Source organism: Oryctolagus cuniculus, chromosome 4 (assembly GCF_051225735.1).
Source record: "Oryctolagus cuniculus isolate XC-2025 breed Fujian yellow rabbit chromosome 4, ASM5122573v1, whole genome shotgun sequence".
Lineage (NCBI taxonomy): Eukaryota > Metazoa > Chordata > Mammalia > Lagomorpha > Leporidae > Oryctolagus > Oryctolagus cuniculus.
The window spans coordinates 108,682,733-108,697,090 of NC_142870.1; the positions used below are offsets into that span (position 1 = coordinate 108,682,733).

The window sequence follows — 14,358 nt, forward strand, 5'->3', positions numbered from 1 at the left end:
CTCATGGAATCAGTTTCTTTTTTGAATGTTTAGTTTCATCTACTTGACAGGTAGAGTGATACACACCACAAACCACACACACACACACACACACACACACACACACACACATAGAATGAGAGAGAGAGAGAGAGTTATTTCCCATCTGCTGACTTACTCCTCAAATGTCTACAGTCAGGACTGGGGTAGGCCAGAGCCAGGAGCCTGGAACTCCTGCTGGGTCTCCCACGTGCGAGGCCGAGGCCCAAGGTCACCTGCTGCCTCCCAGGACGTATTTGCAGGAAGCTGGATTGGAAGCGGAGGAGCTGGGAGGTGGAACCAGCAGTCTGATGTGGGATGTCAATGTCCCAAGCAGCTGCTTACCCCACGGTGCCACAATGCCTATCCCCAGAATCAGATTCTTGATGTTATAGTCAGACAAACTCTACACTTAGGCAAATTAATCTGTAAGTGTGTTGCCTTCAACTCTTGTCTCTCTTATCTGTTGGGCCCGAAGATCCTTGACAACACACAACTGACTGGCTCCTAATGCTTAAGAGCAAATTCCAGTTGTCTGCAAGCCAGAAGCTTGCAGACAGAAAGCTTTTGAGAAGGAAGCGGTTTTCCCTACCCTTTGTGCATTCCACTGGGTGACCAAGACGGAGTTAACGACGGGACTCCTGTGTGTGGACATGTGTGCGGAAGTTCCTACGATACAGGGCTGCTTTGTAAGAAAAGCCTGTGCCCTGGACGCCCGCAGCAGCTGCGTGCCCTCAGGGTCAATGTGAACAAATTCCCTTGAAGAGCGGGAGCCCGGCCAGAGAGACAAATGACATAGACCCAGCTAGGAAAACACTCGGGAAAGGCCAGATCTGCCTAGAGTCAAGAAGTTTGGGAGTCTGCAGAAGAGAATCCTGGAAGTAAACTGGCCTGCTGGTGAGTCTCCTCTCTAACTTACATGGGGCAAAGGGGGGAAGATTCTGTGTTGAATTTAACCTCTCTTTCTCACCTCGCTTTTCCCCATTGCTACTTCAAGTCTTGCTCCCCGGAATAGTGTTTTGCTCTCAGTGATAATTCTTAGCTGGCTTCCAAGAATCCAGGAGGGAGAATTAGAAAATAAGTCAAGAACTTGATCTCTGTGTACCACTCAGTGTGAGCATGAGATAGCGAAGGCTCATCCTGTGACTGTGATGGAGAGCCAGGCTTTACGGGATTTGGGGGAAGAGGCCTAGAGGTTACATCATCGGCTCGCAGATGGAAGGCTCTGGAAAATCTAAAAACAGAACCCCTGTAAGTCTTCTCCTACCTGCTGCTGAGGCTCAGTAAGCTCCCAGGGCCCAGACTCTCTCTGTGTTAGGGCTGGAAGCAGCATCAGAGATTATCTAGTCCAGGGCTTGCAACTACAAGTGGCTACAGGGCGCCAGAGAAGTGACAGACATGAGAGAAGAGGAAGACTGGATAAAAGCTGCTAACGAGCAGTAGGAGCTGCAGCAAGTCAGAACATACATGCATTTTGAAAAAAATACCATGCAGGCCAAAGAAAATACAGCTGCTACCTACCATTTTCTGTGGGCTGCTGTGACATACAACTAATCCAAACCAACTCTGCCAATGAAGAAACAGTGTCAGAGCATCATTGAAGGCCATGGTCAAGTAATGGCAGAACAGTAATGGCAACCATTCCCTGCAGTCCCAAGCCAGTCCCATGGGTGGAAGTTGGGTCCCTTGGAGATAGCACCTCTCACTACAGAAGCTGTCAATGGTCAGTTGAATGACATCCGGGAAACTTTTCCTAGTAACTCCTCATAGATTCTGGTTTCCCAACATGTCCTGCCAGCCATAAACGCCACCACCATGTATGGCCTCGCTCACGCTCTGAATTTCTTGCTTTGACAACATTTGAAGAAATTCTCTCTGTCGGTTCACCTCTGGATACAGTTTGGAAACCATCTGCTCCTCAGTCCAAGGCTTCAGGCACAAAGACATGGTTTGGGTTCAAAATTTCTAAGAGATTCTGAGCACCAGTGTAAGTTTTGCTGCAAGTTACCTTGAAATTTGTCACTGAGAGCAGACCGTTAGTCTCGCAGAAATTCCGTATCTCACATCAGAGTGCTTGTGTTTGATTCCCAGCTCCAGTTCCTAACTCCAGATCCCTGCCCAAGCAGATCCCGAGAGGCAGAAGTGATGGTTTAAGTAGCTGGGTTCCTGCAGCCTGTGTGGGAGACCTGGGTGATGTTCCCAGCACCTGGCCCTGGCCCTGACCCAGTTTCAGCTGTTGTGGGCATTTGGGGAGTGAAACATACATGGGTTCTCTCTCTACCTCTCAAAGAAATAAATATTTTTTTAATTTTATAAGTTATACAAGTTTCATGTATTTTATATATACAGAGTTAGGAACAGAGTGACACTCCCCCCCCGCCCTCCCTCCACCCATGCTCCAACCCTTCTTTCTCCTCCCTCTCGCATTCCCACTCTTGATTTTTACAGAGATCTATTATCAGTTTATTTAATGACCATACAGTTAACCCTAGACCATGTAAGAGTTCAACAAATAGTATTAAGGAGGAAAAAAAAAAAAAAAACCTGTTCCTCAACAGAAGAGACAATTTTTTAAATGGAGGGGGGAGTAAATTTGTCCCTAAGAAGTTGGAGGCTTTAATTATTAGTTGTAAAGTACTTTGAAAATTAGTGATGAAAGGGTCTGTGGATCCGTGAAATGCTGTTATAATTACTGAATACCTATTGATAACCTGTGATGAAGAATAATGGGCCGGCGCCGTGGCTCACTAGGCTAATCCTCCGCCTTGCGGTGCCAGCACACCAGGTTCTAGTCCCGGTCGGGGCGCCAGATTCTGTCCTGGTTGCCCCTCTTCCAGGCCAGCTCTCTGCTGTGGCCAGGGAGTGCAGTGGAGGATGGCCCAAGTCTTGGGCCCTGCACCCCATGGGAGACCAGGATAAGTACCTGGCTCCTGCCATCAGATCAGCGTGGTGCGCCAGCCACAGCGTGCTGGCCGCGGCGGCCATTGGAGGGTGAACCAACGGCAAAAGGAAGACCTTTCTCTCTGTCTCTCTTTCTCACTGTCCACTCTGTCTGTCAAAAAAAAAAAAAAAAAAGAATAATGGACATTCCTCACAGGTCGTTCGCGTACAACAGCTATTAGAAATATTCTCTTTGAAATTTGCTTGTGGAAGCTTGATACAATGCAGAAATCATGCATTTCATGCTTTTAAGAGAATATGCTGATTTTTTATATGTCACAAGTTGATCACATTGGACACTGCAAACTTAATTTCTTACCCTTGAAAACTTTCAAATTTCCTCAAACTTGGTTTCAGGTGGCAAGTACTATATACCAGGGGTCCTCAAAAAGTTCATGGAAAATGCATATTATGAAAAAAATTGCACAGATTTCAAATTTTTAAGCTTCAAAATAAACTTATCTTTTAATTCCATTTTCCACTAGTGTTTTGAAGGATCTTTATATTTCTTGGTTTTGTCTAAGCACTCAATGCCCTTCTAGTTCTCTCTCTAGGTGGGATCTTTTGCTATGAAAAAACACCATGTCAAGCTCAAGGTCTACACACAATGGATGTGCAATGTTTGTTGACTGAACAAGTGACTGGCACAGATACCTGAGTCCACTTTGGGAGCATGGAGGATGAAAGCACTCAGGCTGAAGCCCCAGAGCCCTTCAGCTAAAGAGACAGGTTGTCCTCTGGGAACAGGACTGGGTGGGACACCCTGATGTCGGAGCCTTAGTTTGGATTTCCGGTCAGTTGCTCAAGGCCAGTCAGTGACTGGTAGTGGCCTTGCTCATAGGCGATGGAGACTGGATTTCTCATTTCTATTCATTTGTTGGTGGGCCATTGTGAAACTTCCAAATCTGTTGAATCTGGCATCAGAACAAAGCAGTTTGTAGATTCCCCTAAGTACCTGAGGCATGTGAGTGCAGTTCTAAAACAGATCTACTTAGGTTCAAATCCTAGCCAATAATAACAGCAAATACTTAGGCAGCAGTTGCATTAAACCTGGCACTGCAGTGAGCACCTTGCATGTATCACCTCATTTAATCGACACTGTTTCATGATGGCATGAGATACTATTGTGATACCCATCTTTAGCTTGAGAATTCAGAGGCAGATATGTAGATTAGCCCAAATGACACTGCCTGGTATTTTTGAGTTCAGGTCTATCTGTTCAAGGGTCTGAGCTCTAATCTCCATAATATATTGCTTCCAGTCAGTCACTGCTTTCCTATTTATTATCTCTACAGCCTTAAATGCATCCCTTGGCCTCTCTGGGACTTGGTTATCTCATCTTTAAGACAAGGTTAGTCATACCCACTTTGCAGAGTGTGTACCCAAATAGAACTCTAACCAAAGTTGCAAAGGGAGCTGCTGTCTTCTCAGAAGGCCCAGGCCTGACTCCTTGATTGGCCAAAGAGTGAGCACTTGACCTAAAGCCCACTCAGAATTGCTGGTCTCCTTTGCCATTGTGTGTGGACTCCAGCCCAAGCAAACCCCTCTCTGGGAGTTTTTAACTTGGCATCAGAGAAAGCGAGTCTCCACCCCTTGGTGGTATAGCTGAGAGGTGGGGGCAGGCTATGCTTCCCTGCCAGTGAAGAAAGCCTGTTAGAAAGAATGAAAACAAGGTTAAGACTGAAGCAGAGGGAGCCCTGCTCTGCTCTGACCTAGACACCCCAAGTTCAGACACCCCCAAGTTCCAGTAGCTCTTTTGTTATTTATTCAGTGTGGCTGTGGAGCCAATAAAGCCTCACTTATGCCTGAGTTACAGTGAGATATTTTTCTGTTACTGACACAGCAACCAAAAAAAGAATCCCAACAAATTCATAATAATGGGTCTACGTAAGTCCTTTAAAAAAATGATTTATTTATTTATTTGAGAGCCAGAGCTACAGAGAGAGAGAGAGGGAGAGACAGAGAGAAAGGTCTGCCTTTTTTTTTTTTTTTTTTAATTTGACAGGCAGAGTTAGACAGTGAGAGAGAGAGACAGAGAGAAAGGTCTTCCTTCTGTTGGTTCACCCCCCAAAATGGCTGCTACGGCTGGCGCTGTGCCGATCCCAAGCGAGGAGCCAGGTGCTTCCTCCCGGTCTCCCATGCGGGTGCAGGGCCCAAGCACCTGGGCCATTCTCCACTGCACTCCCTGGCCACAGCAGAGAGCTTGACTGGAAGAGGAGCAACCAGGACTAGAACCTGGTGCCCCTATGGGATGCTGGCGCCACTGGTGGAGGATTAACCAAGTGAGCCATGGCGCTGGGTCCAGAAAGGTCTTCCATCTGCTGGTTCATTCCCCAAATGGCCACAAGGCCAGAGCCAAGCTGATCGGAAACCAGGAGCCAGGAACTTCTGCCAGGTCTTCCACATGGGTGCAGAGGCCCAAGCACTCGAGCCATCTTCTACTGCTTTCCCAAGCCATCAGCAGGGAGTTGGTTCAGAAGTGGAGCAGCTGGAACTCGAACAGGTGCCCATATGGGCTGCCGGTGTCGCAGGCAGATGCTTAACCCACTACGCCACAGCACCAGTCCCCTATATAAGTCCTTTAAAAAGAGCACAGAACTCTTTTTTTATAAAGAGACCAGACTTTAGCACACCATTTTTGACCTAAAGAGGAGACTTGGGTAAGTTATATCAATATTGGGAATAGAGTCCACTGGGGTTTACAGGGCATAATCTTTGCACTACAGTGCCACGGAGATGATCCCAGTATTTTCGAAAACTATACCTGGCCCATCGCCTTCTGGTGTAAACTTGGTGCTCACCATTGGCCTTTAATCGGCCACAGAGTTAGTGTCAAATATCAGAAAGGTGGGAATTAAACACATACAAAATGCAAAAAAGTAGGTGGCAATGATTTTATTCAGAATTTTTCACGATAACAATCATCAATGCCTTTTAGTTAATTCATTATTGGGATCCAAACTCCTTAAAGATAGCACCAAGATACTTTTTGTATTTCTATCTCATCAGAACCTGGGATGGGAGCCCACAGAAAAGCTGTGAGATGTTTTTCAGTGTCAAGCAAGATGCAGAGGTAATGCTTTTCATCTCACCCACTTGGCACATTATTTATTGTTAACTCTTTCCTGCCGGGGAGAGGAAACTTGCATTTTTTTGTTTCTTAGAATTTTATAAATGATGAATTAGTTCATACAAGCTATGCTACAGTTTTAGAAATAAGATTAAGGATATAATTCATGGTATTTTATTATGGCTATTGGCCCAGTAAATGTTACACACACATACAGGCACCTTTTGCTTTCGGAACTATCACTATCTGAAATCAATGATCAGATAGAAATACGCAGAATTTTGAGTCTCTCCCTCCTGGGCTATTGTTCTTTTGCTCTCCAGATCCATCCCCCATCCTGCAGGGCCTGCTCTGTGCCCCAGGACTGACAGCAGGGGCTGCATCAGCAGGCTGCCTTGCTCTCCAGCCTCTGGCTGGGTATAGCCCTTGGGAGATCCACGGGGAAAGCATTTGGGGTGGCTGTTTCCTCTCCACTGCGGCGAGTGCTATTGCAGCCATGCCCGCATGCCTGCTCCTGGGTGTCCCCCTCCTAGCTTCTGTGGCCACTGCCTCTGCTGGCTCACATCTTCAGCTTTTGTCAGAAAGCCATCTTTGGGTCAGTGGAGCCACTTGACCCGCTATAGATAGAGAGCTAGCAGTGCCTGGGAGTAATGGCCCCCTAGAAAGTAGCCAATGACTGGGAGAGGGGATGAAAACCTGGTTTTTGCCTTGAATTGGGAAAACTCCACAGTTCGACAACTCTGCTGTTTGATTTCACTCCAGGGCACCCTGGGAGATGGGGCTGGAGCCGGGACCCTGTTTGGTTTTGCAAAGCTGTCCCCTGTTCTGCTACACGTGTTTCAGTTATTCACTTACACATGAATCCTGTCTCAGGGTCTACTTCTCTCCATTCCCCTAGAACATGGCCACAACCTCAACAGCCACAGACTCTGCTTGGGGTGGGGTAAGCGGGTGCCTGGAAGCCTCATCCAGGGCTCCAGTTGTTACGACGGCCCTGAGGACAAAGTTGTCCCCTATCCTTTAGGTCCAAGGATGTGGTTCTAGTGCCTGGATTCATGTTGATTTCCTTAACCTTGCCCACCAGTCCTCATCTTTTCCTCCACTTCTCTTTCATTAAGAAAGCACTTTGCAGGCTCTGTGTATGTTCAGCTGGGATCCGTATGGAGAATCCTCTCTGCTCCTGGTGTTTTCATTTCCTCGCTGAAAGTTGAAAATCAAGTTGGTCCCTTGATGTGCAAATTTGTTATGGAGAGTCCCCCAATCTGAACTCAATGAAGGTTAATTACACAACTACTCATACAGAAAGACTCACACACACACACACACCTTATGAGATTCTTTTGAAAATTATGCTGAGGACACTAATAAATCATTCTGAAAATCAGTGATAGAAATTGCCTTACAAACATTAGCCAGATTTCTGATTCTGTCTATGAGGATTCACTGCTACAAGAATTGCCCCTCTGACATTTACAGCTGGAAAACCAGGCAGGATACATTCAGCAAGTGTTTGTAGCCTTCGGACAGGAAGCAAAGCAGGACGATAATCTCTGAAACGCAAGCCACGAGCCCTCCTGGGAGGCAGTTTCTGTGCTGCAGTGCTGGGCGGGGGAACCGCAGAGGACAGCAGTCTCCCTGAGCGAGACGGTGGGGAGCAGGGTTCAGGGGAGGCCAAGACAGAGCATGGGCAACGGGAGAGATGCAGAGAGATGGCAGGTGCAGGAGCTCCGAGAGAGGCGCCTTGGAATCTCGGACTGATACTGACCTGTGTACGTGCGGGGAGGAAACCACAGAGTGGAGAGAGGAAAAAAAAAAGCCAGAATGACGTAAGCTGAGCAGCTCCTGGAGTTCACCGAGGGCTGGGGAACGTTCGCTTTCCCAGCAGTCACAGTGCAGCTCCCCAGGGCACTGGGCAGAGTCCTCAGAGGATAGTGGCTTCCCAGAGCAGCCAAACTAACCCGAGAACAGAAGCTTCTCAGGGCCCGGTCTCAGCAAGCTTACAAGCAAGGCTTGCAAGAATCAAACTGTTCCCACGTAGCTTGCCCATATATCAGAAAAAATGTTCACAAATATTGAAAAGACTACAGTGAAATCCAACACTCTGAAGTAAAAATAAATAAAAAAACTTCACAATATCTGTCGCCTGGTTAAAAAATGGTCAGGCATGAAAACAAACAGGAAAACATGACCAAAATCAAGATAATAATCAGTCAATATGAACAAAGCAGAAATGACAGAGATGATGGAATTAGAGAGAAAAACACCACAGAACAGTTGTTAAAAATATGAAAATATGGCCGGCGCTGCGACTCACTAGGCTAATCCTCCGCCTTGTGGCGCCGGCACACTGGGTTCTAGTCCTGGTCGGGGTACCGGATTCTGTCCCGGTTGCCCCTCTTCCAGGCCAGCTCTCTGCTATGGCCAGGGAGTGCAGTGGAGGATGGCCCAAGTGCTTGGGCCCTGCACCCCATGGGAGACCAGGATAAGCACCTGGCTCCTGCCTTCGGATCAGCGCGGTGCGCCGGCCGCGGCGGCCATTGGAGGGTGAACCAACGGCAAAGGAAGACCTTTCTCTCTGTCTCTCTCTCTCACTGTCCACTCTGCCTGTCAAAAAAAAAAAAATGCCCCGTGTGCTCCAGAATGTAAAGCAAAACATGACTGTAATAAGAGAAATGGTAGAGGGCCAGCGCTGTGGTGCAGTGGGCTAAGCCTCCACCTACAGTGCTGGCATCCCAGCTGCTCCTGTTCCAATCCAGCTCTCTGCTATGGCCTGGGAAAGCAGTGGAAGATGGCCCAAGTGCTTGGGCCCCTGCATCCACGTGGGAGACCTGGAAGAAGCTCCTGGCTCCTGGTTTCAGATCGGCTCAGCTCCAGCCATTGCAGCCATTTGGGGAGTGAACCAGCAGATGGAAGACCTCTCTCTCTCTCTCTCTCTCTGTCTGTCTCTGCCTCTCTGTAACTGTGCCTTTCAAATAATTAATTAATTAAATAGAAAAGAAATGGTAGATATATTTAAGATTACATATGAAATATAAAAAAGGAGTAGACTCAACTGGAATGTCCACATATGGAAATGTAATTTTTAAAATTAAAAATATACTAGATAGAAGTAATAGTAGATTAATACTACCAATGAAAAAATGAACAGAGCTTCAATGACATAATTGGATAACTATCAAGTGGTCCAATATATAGTAAATGGAGTACATTTTTTTAAAGGTTTATTTATTTATCTGAGAGGTAGAGTTACAGACAGAGAGAGGGAGAGACAGACAGAAAGGTCTTGCATCTGTTGGTTCACTCCCCAAATGGCCGAAATGGCTGGAGCTGGGCTTATCCGAAGCTAGGATCCAGGAGCTTCCTACGGGTCTCCAGGCTAGGTCTCCAAGCATTTGGGCCATCAGAATTCTACTGCTTTCCCAGGCCATTGCAGAGAGCTGGGTCCGAAGAGGAGCAGCTGGGACTCAAACCTGTGTTCATATGGAATGCCGGCACTGCAGGCAGCGGCTTAGCCCAACATGTCACAGCGCCAGCTCCCTGGAGTTCGAACAGTAAAGGAGAACGGGGAAACAAAGTATTTGAAGAAATAATGGTTAAAATTTCCCCTGTAGACTCAAGAATCTCAATAAACCTCAAACACAAGAAAAACATAAAGAAAAGTACCCGAGAGCACCTTCTAGTTAAGTCAGTGAGAAACAGTGATAAAGAGTGGGGGGACAAAAGAAGCCTGTTGCCTATGGAGGAACAAGATGCAATTAAAGCATATTTCTTGTTAGAAACTCCGCAAGCCCGAAGGCACATGGGAATGACATCCTTCAAGCGCTGAATGGAAAACCCACCATCGATGAGAACTGTATTTCTATTGCAAATATCTTTCAAAAACAAAGACAAGACAATAACTCGTTCAGACCACAGCCAGCAGACCTACACTACAAGAAATGTGACAGGAAGAAGGGGAGCAATGTCCTTCAGAGCTCACAGGGAGTGAAGAGCACTGGAAATGCAAAAGGTGGGAGTAAGTATAAAAGTCTTTTTCTCATTGTTGTAATCCTGAGATTTCTACCACAAGGAGAAGTTGAGTGGTAACAATGATGACAGGAGTAGAGATCAAGGAGAAGTGAAATCAATGAAGCCAAAACCTGGTTCTGGGGTTGATGTTGTGGTGCAGTGGGTTCTGCTGCTCCTTGGAATGCCCACATCCCATCTCTGAGTGCTGGTTCAAGTCCCAGCCACTCTACTTCTGATCCTGTTTCCTGCTAATGCTCCCTGGGAAGCAGCAGATGATGGTTAACATACATGGGCCCCTGTGCTCGCTTAAAATGGGAGACCCAGTTGGAGTTCCTGGCTCCTGATTCAGCCTGACCCAGTCCCTGGTTGTTGCTGGTGTTTGGAGAGTAAACCCAGCAGGTGGAAGCTCGTTCTCTCCCTCTCTCTCTCTCTCTCTCTCTCTTTCTCTTTCTCTCCCCTCTCTCCGTTGCTCTGCTTTTCAAGTCGATGAAAATAACTAATTATGAATCTGTATTTTTAAAGTTGATTCTTTTAAAAGATTAATACAAATTCCTAGCTATCCTGACCAAAGAAAAAAGAAGATACAAAATACCAACACAGAAGTACAAGAGGGATTGTTGCTGCAGATCTTAAAGCTATGAAAAGATAATAAAGGAAGGTGATATATACATTTATGAAAATAAGAGACACAAATGACTGAAGTTTAGTCCAGGAGAAAGAAGTAACCTGCTTAATTCAACTTCCAAACTCAGTTTATGGAGCAGCACTACCCTGATGCCAAAAGCAGGAAAAGCCATTACCATAAATGAAGGCTGCGAGCTGTTCTTTCTCATGAATATAAATGCAGAATTACCAAAATTTGAACAAACTGAAACCAACACTTTTTGAAAACAATGATGCATCATGACTAGTGACAGTTATTCTAGCATAGCTTATCATCGCAAACTCTGAAATGATTTATCTACCAACAGGAGAATGGCTAACAAAGTAAAGATATTCCTATAGTGGGTAAATATGTCATCTAGAAAAAGATAATGACATTGGGACATGCTTCAAATATGATCATAGGAAAATTCAGTATGGCGTACCCTCAACAGATAATATAGTGCGTGGAGAGGAGAAACACAGCACACGTGCCAGCACTTGCAGAAGCCCCCGGGGGTGGCTTGCCCAGTTGCCTTTTACCCCAGCTGCTGTGAGTGTTCACTGATAATGGCTCACGCTTGCACCCTTCTCATAAGCGATCCCTTTGTCCACAGGAGGTTCAGCCATATCCTCCCCCACCACCGCCCCCCGGAAGCAGTGTGTGGTCAGATTCTGACTGACCTAGTCCACAGCCCTCCTGGCTCAGGTGACTCAACTTTGGTTGGGTGCCACTGGCATGCTGGAGCTCCCCGTGGGCTCAGGCGGAGACTACATGCTGCCTGGACCCACCGGGACCTCCCTCCCCTGCCGAGTGCTGCACACTCGCCCCTTTACGCTTTTTAGCTGAGTCTGTCCTCACTCAGTCCCATAAGAAGCCTATTCGGGGGCTTCCTCCAGGGAACCTGATCTAAGGCAGCTGGAGTGATTCTGGGACTTGGACTCTCCTGTTAGGATTCTGCAGTTGGCTTGGGGTGTGAACCTGACTGAATTAAGTGCTAACTGGTAAGGCGTTAATTTATCCGTGGTAATTGAATTAATTATTCTCATTGCTTCTGTAGGCCCAGAGCCCATCCCTCTTTGCTAGAAGGGAAACCCAAGTGATTTTGCCTTTGATGAGAAGGAGTGGGTAGTCCCAGGTGTGTCTGTGAGAGTGTTCCTGGAAGTGATCAGCATGTGAGTCAGTGGACTGAGCACAGAACGCCTGGGCAGGAACCAGCCCGTCATCTGGGGGCCTGAAGAGAACAAAAAGGCGGAGGAAGCTCAAATTCTTGCCCTGTCTTCCGAAGCTGGCGCACCCTTCTTCTACCTTTGGATGACTGCACTCCACGTTCTGCAGCCCTTGAACTTGTACTGATATGGCGACTTGAGGCTCTTGTTTCCCTGTAATGTAACCCTGTCTCTTTGTCTATTCAATACCCAGCACCTACCCAGGATGCCAGTCACATCTGGGACCAGTGTGCATGCTCACACCTCACTCATTTGCATAGCCAATTTGGGAATTACTCCCTTTATAAAAAGAGGTGGAAGGTAGGCGAGAGCTCTCTTTCCACCGCGGAACTTACTTGTATGGGTCAGTCTTGTTTTCGCTCTTCCCCCTCCCTATGGGCTGGACCGATCTCTCCCACTCTTGCTTAAAGGTATGGTTTTTGGTTTTTCTCTTTCTCTTGTTTGTTAAGGTGCACCATGGCCCACTCATGTTGGGTATGTCTCTGCGTGGAGTGGCCCACACTGGCGTATGTGAATGTATGAGTGTTTTCCCACTGCCAAATGCATGCTGTTCCCAGTTGCATGCAAACCCGTCTCTGTTTAGTATTTCTATCTCCATAGGAGACAAGAACCTGGATCAAAAATTAATGTATTCATTGCTCACATCAGCACCAGGGAGCTGCCCATTCTCCTGGGCCCTCAGCCTTGGACTGAGGGTTATTACACAATTGGCTTCTTTGGTTCTAAGACCTTCAGGCTTGGACTGAGCCTTGCTAACTGCCTCTCTGGGTCTCCAGATTTCAAACGGCTGCTGTGGGGCTGGCTTCTCCACCTGCATAATCAAGACAGCCAGTTCCCCTCATCAGTCCCCTCCTGTAGCTCAGCTCTCTGCACTTACCTGTCAGTTCTGTCTCTCGGAGGAACTCTGGCTAGAACAACCGATGAAGACTTTTAGCAATCAGCAATAGGATGACCAATTTCATAGACACCAGTCGGCCTCTTTCCCTAGCTACTCTTGTCACCACCCACTGGGCTCACAAACAAAAAGTGACCGTAGTGGTAGGAAAGGAGGTGGCGTATGGGTGTCCTGAGCAGCACGCACTTTCACTCAGCCAGGCTGACCTGGTTATGTCACAGGACTGAGCCTGACGTGGCATTCCTCTCCAGGGTGATCAGCCAGGCTACTGGTGGCAAGCTGGTGACCCCGGACCACGTTCATCATGGAAAAAACAATGTTTTGTCAGGGCAGGAGCAGTGTTGCGTCCTTGCTTGAATAGACATTTACCCTGGATATGGGTGTTGCTTCCCTTAGTGCCATGCTTCTATCAAAATAACCGTGAACTTGCAGAACGCCTTTCCACAATCCTGATGCGCCCTACGGCTCTGCTTCTGATCAGGAACTCACACCGCTGTCAAAGCAGCGCAGCAGTGGGCCTGTGCATTCGGAATCCACTGATTTTTTTTTTCCAATGATTTATTTATTTACTTGAAAGGCAGAGTTACAGATGGAGAGAGGGAGAGAGAAAGAGGTCTTCCATCTGCTGGTTCACCCTCCAAATGGCTACAATGGCTGGAGCTGGGACAGTCCAAAGCCAGGGGCTTCTTCCAGGTCTCCCACGCAGGTGCAGGGGCCCAAGCACTTGGGTCATCTTTCACTGCTTTCCCAGGCCATAGCCGAGAGCTGATTCAGAAGAGGAGCAGCTGGGACTCCAACTGGCACCCATATAGGATGTCAGTGCCACAGGCGGAGGCTCAGCCTACTTCGCCACCAGCCACAGAATCCACTGATGGCACCATGTTCTCCACCATCCTGAAGCCTTAGCCTAGGGGCTAAGATGCCTGTGTCCCACAGCAGACTACCTGGGTTCAATTCTCTGCTCAACTTCCTGACTCCAGCTTTCTGCCAGTGCAGACCCTGGTGGGTAGCAGTGACGGCTCAAGTAATTGGGTTCTTGCCACCCACATGGGAGACCTAGACTGGGTTCTCAGCTTCTGGCTTCAGACGCAGTCCAGCCCCTGCTGTTGAGTACACCTGGGGCATGGACCAGCAGAAGAAAGTATGCTTCCTCTCAAATAAAGGCTCAGATACCTTGCCTGCCAGGTGGCAATACCTTGCAGGCTGGGGCTAGGTTCTCCAGAGGCCATATCTGCTCTGAATCAGCATCCAACATATGTACTATTTTCCCAACAACTGTAGTATACCAGTCCGGGGATCAAGGAGTGGAAACGAAAGTGACACCACTCCCTCACTACTACACTAAGGACCCTCTAGCTTTTTTTTTTTTTTAAATGCTTCCATTCCCATGACTTTCTCGAGGTCTTCATATCAGAAGGAAGAAAATACAACAACAAACTAGGAACTGAAAGTGAAAGCTTCCACCCAGCCAACTTGTGTTCCTCATTTCTCTAAATGAGCAGACTTAGTGCGATAGTTATAGAGTTGGTTGAGGTGGTTGATCTTAGCTACCTAG

General features: G+C 47.4%; 1 long non-coding RNA gene across 1 annotated transcript; it reads left to right on the forward strand.

The window, feature by feature from the left end:
- The first annotated feature begins 792 nt into the window (after positions 1 to 792).
- LOC149127071 (uncharacterized) lies at positions 793 to 2,336 on the forward strand. Its single transcript, XR_016232555.1, has 2 exons — positions 793 to 915; positions 1,016 to 2,336. It is a non-coding gene; the product is annotated as an uncharacterized LOC149127071 (long non-coding RNA).
- Positions 2,337 to 14,358: the final 12,022 nt, after the last annotated feature.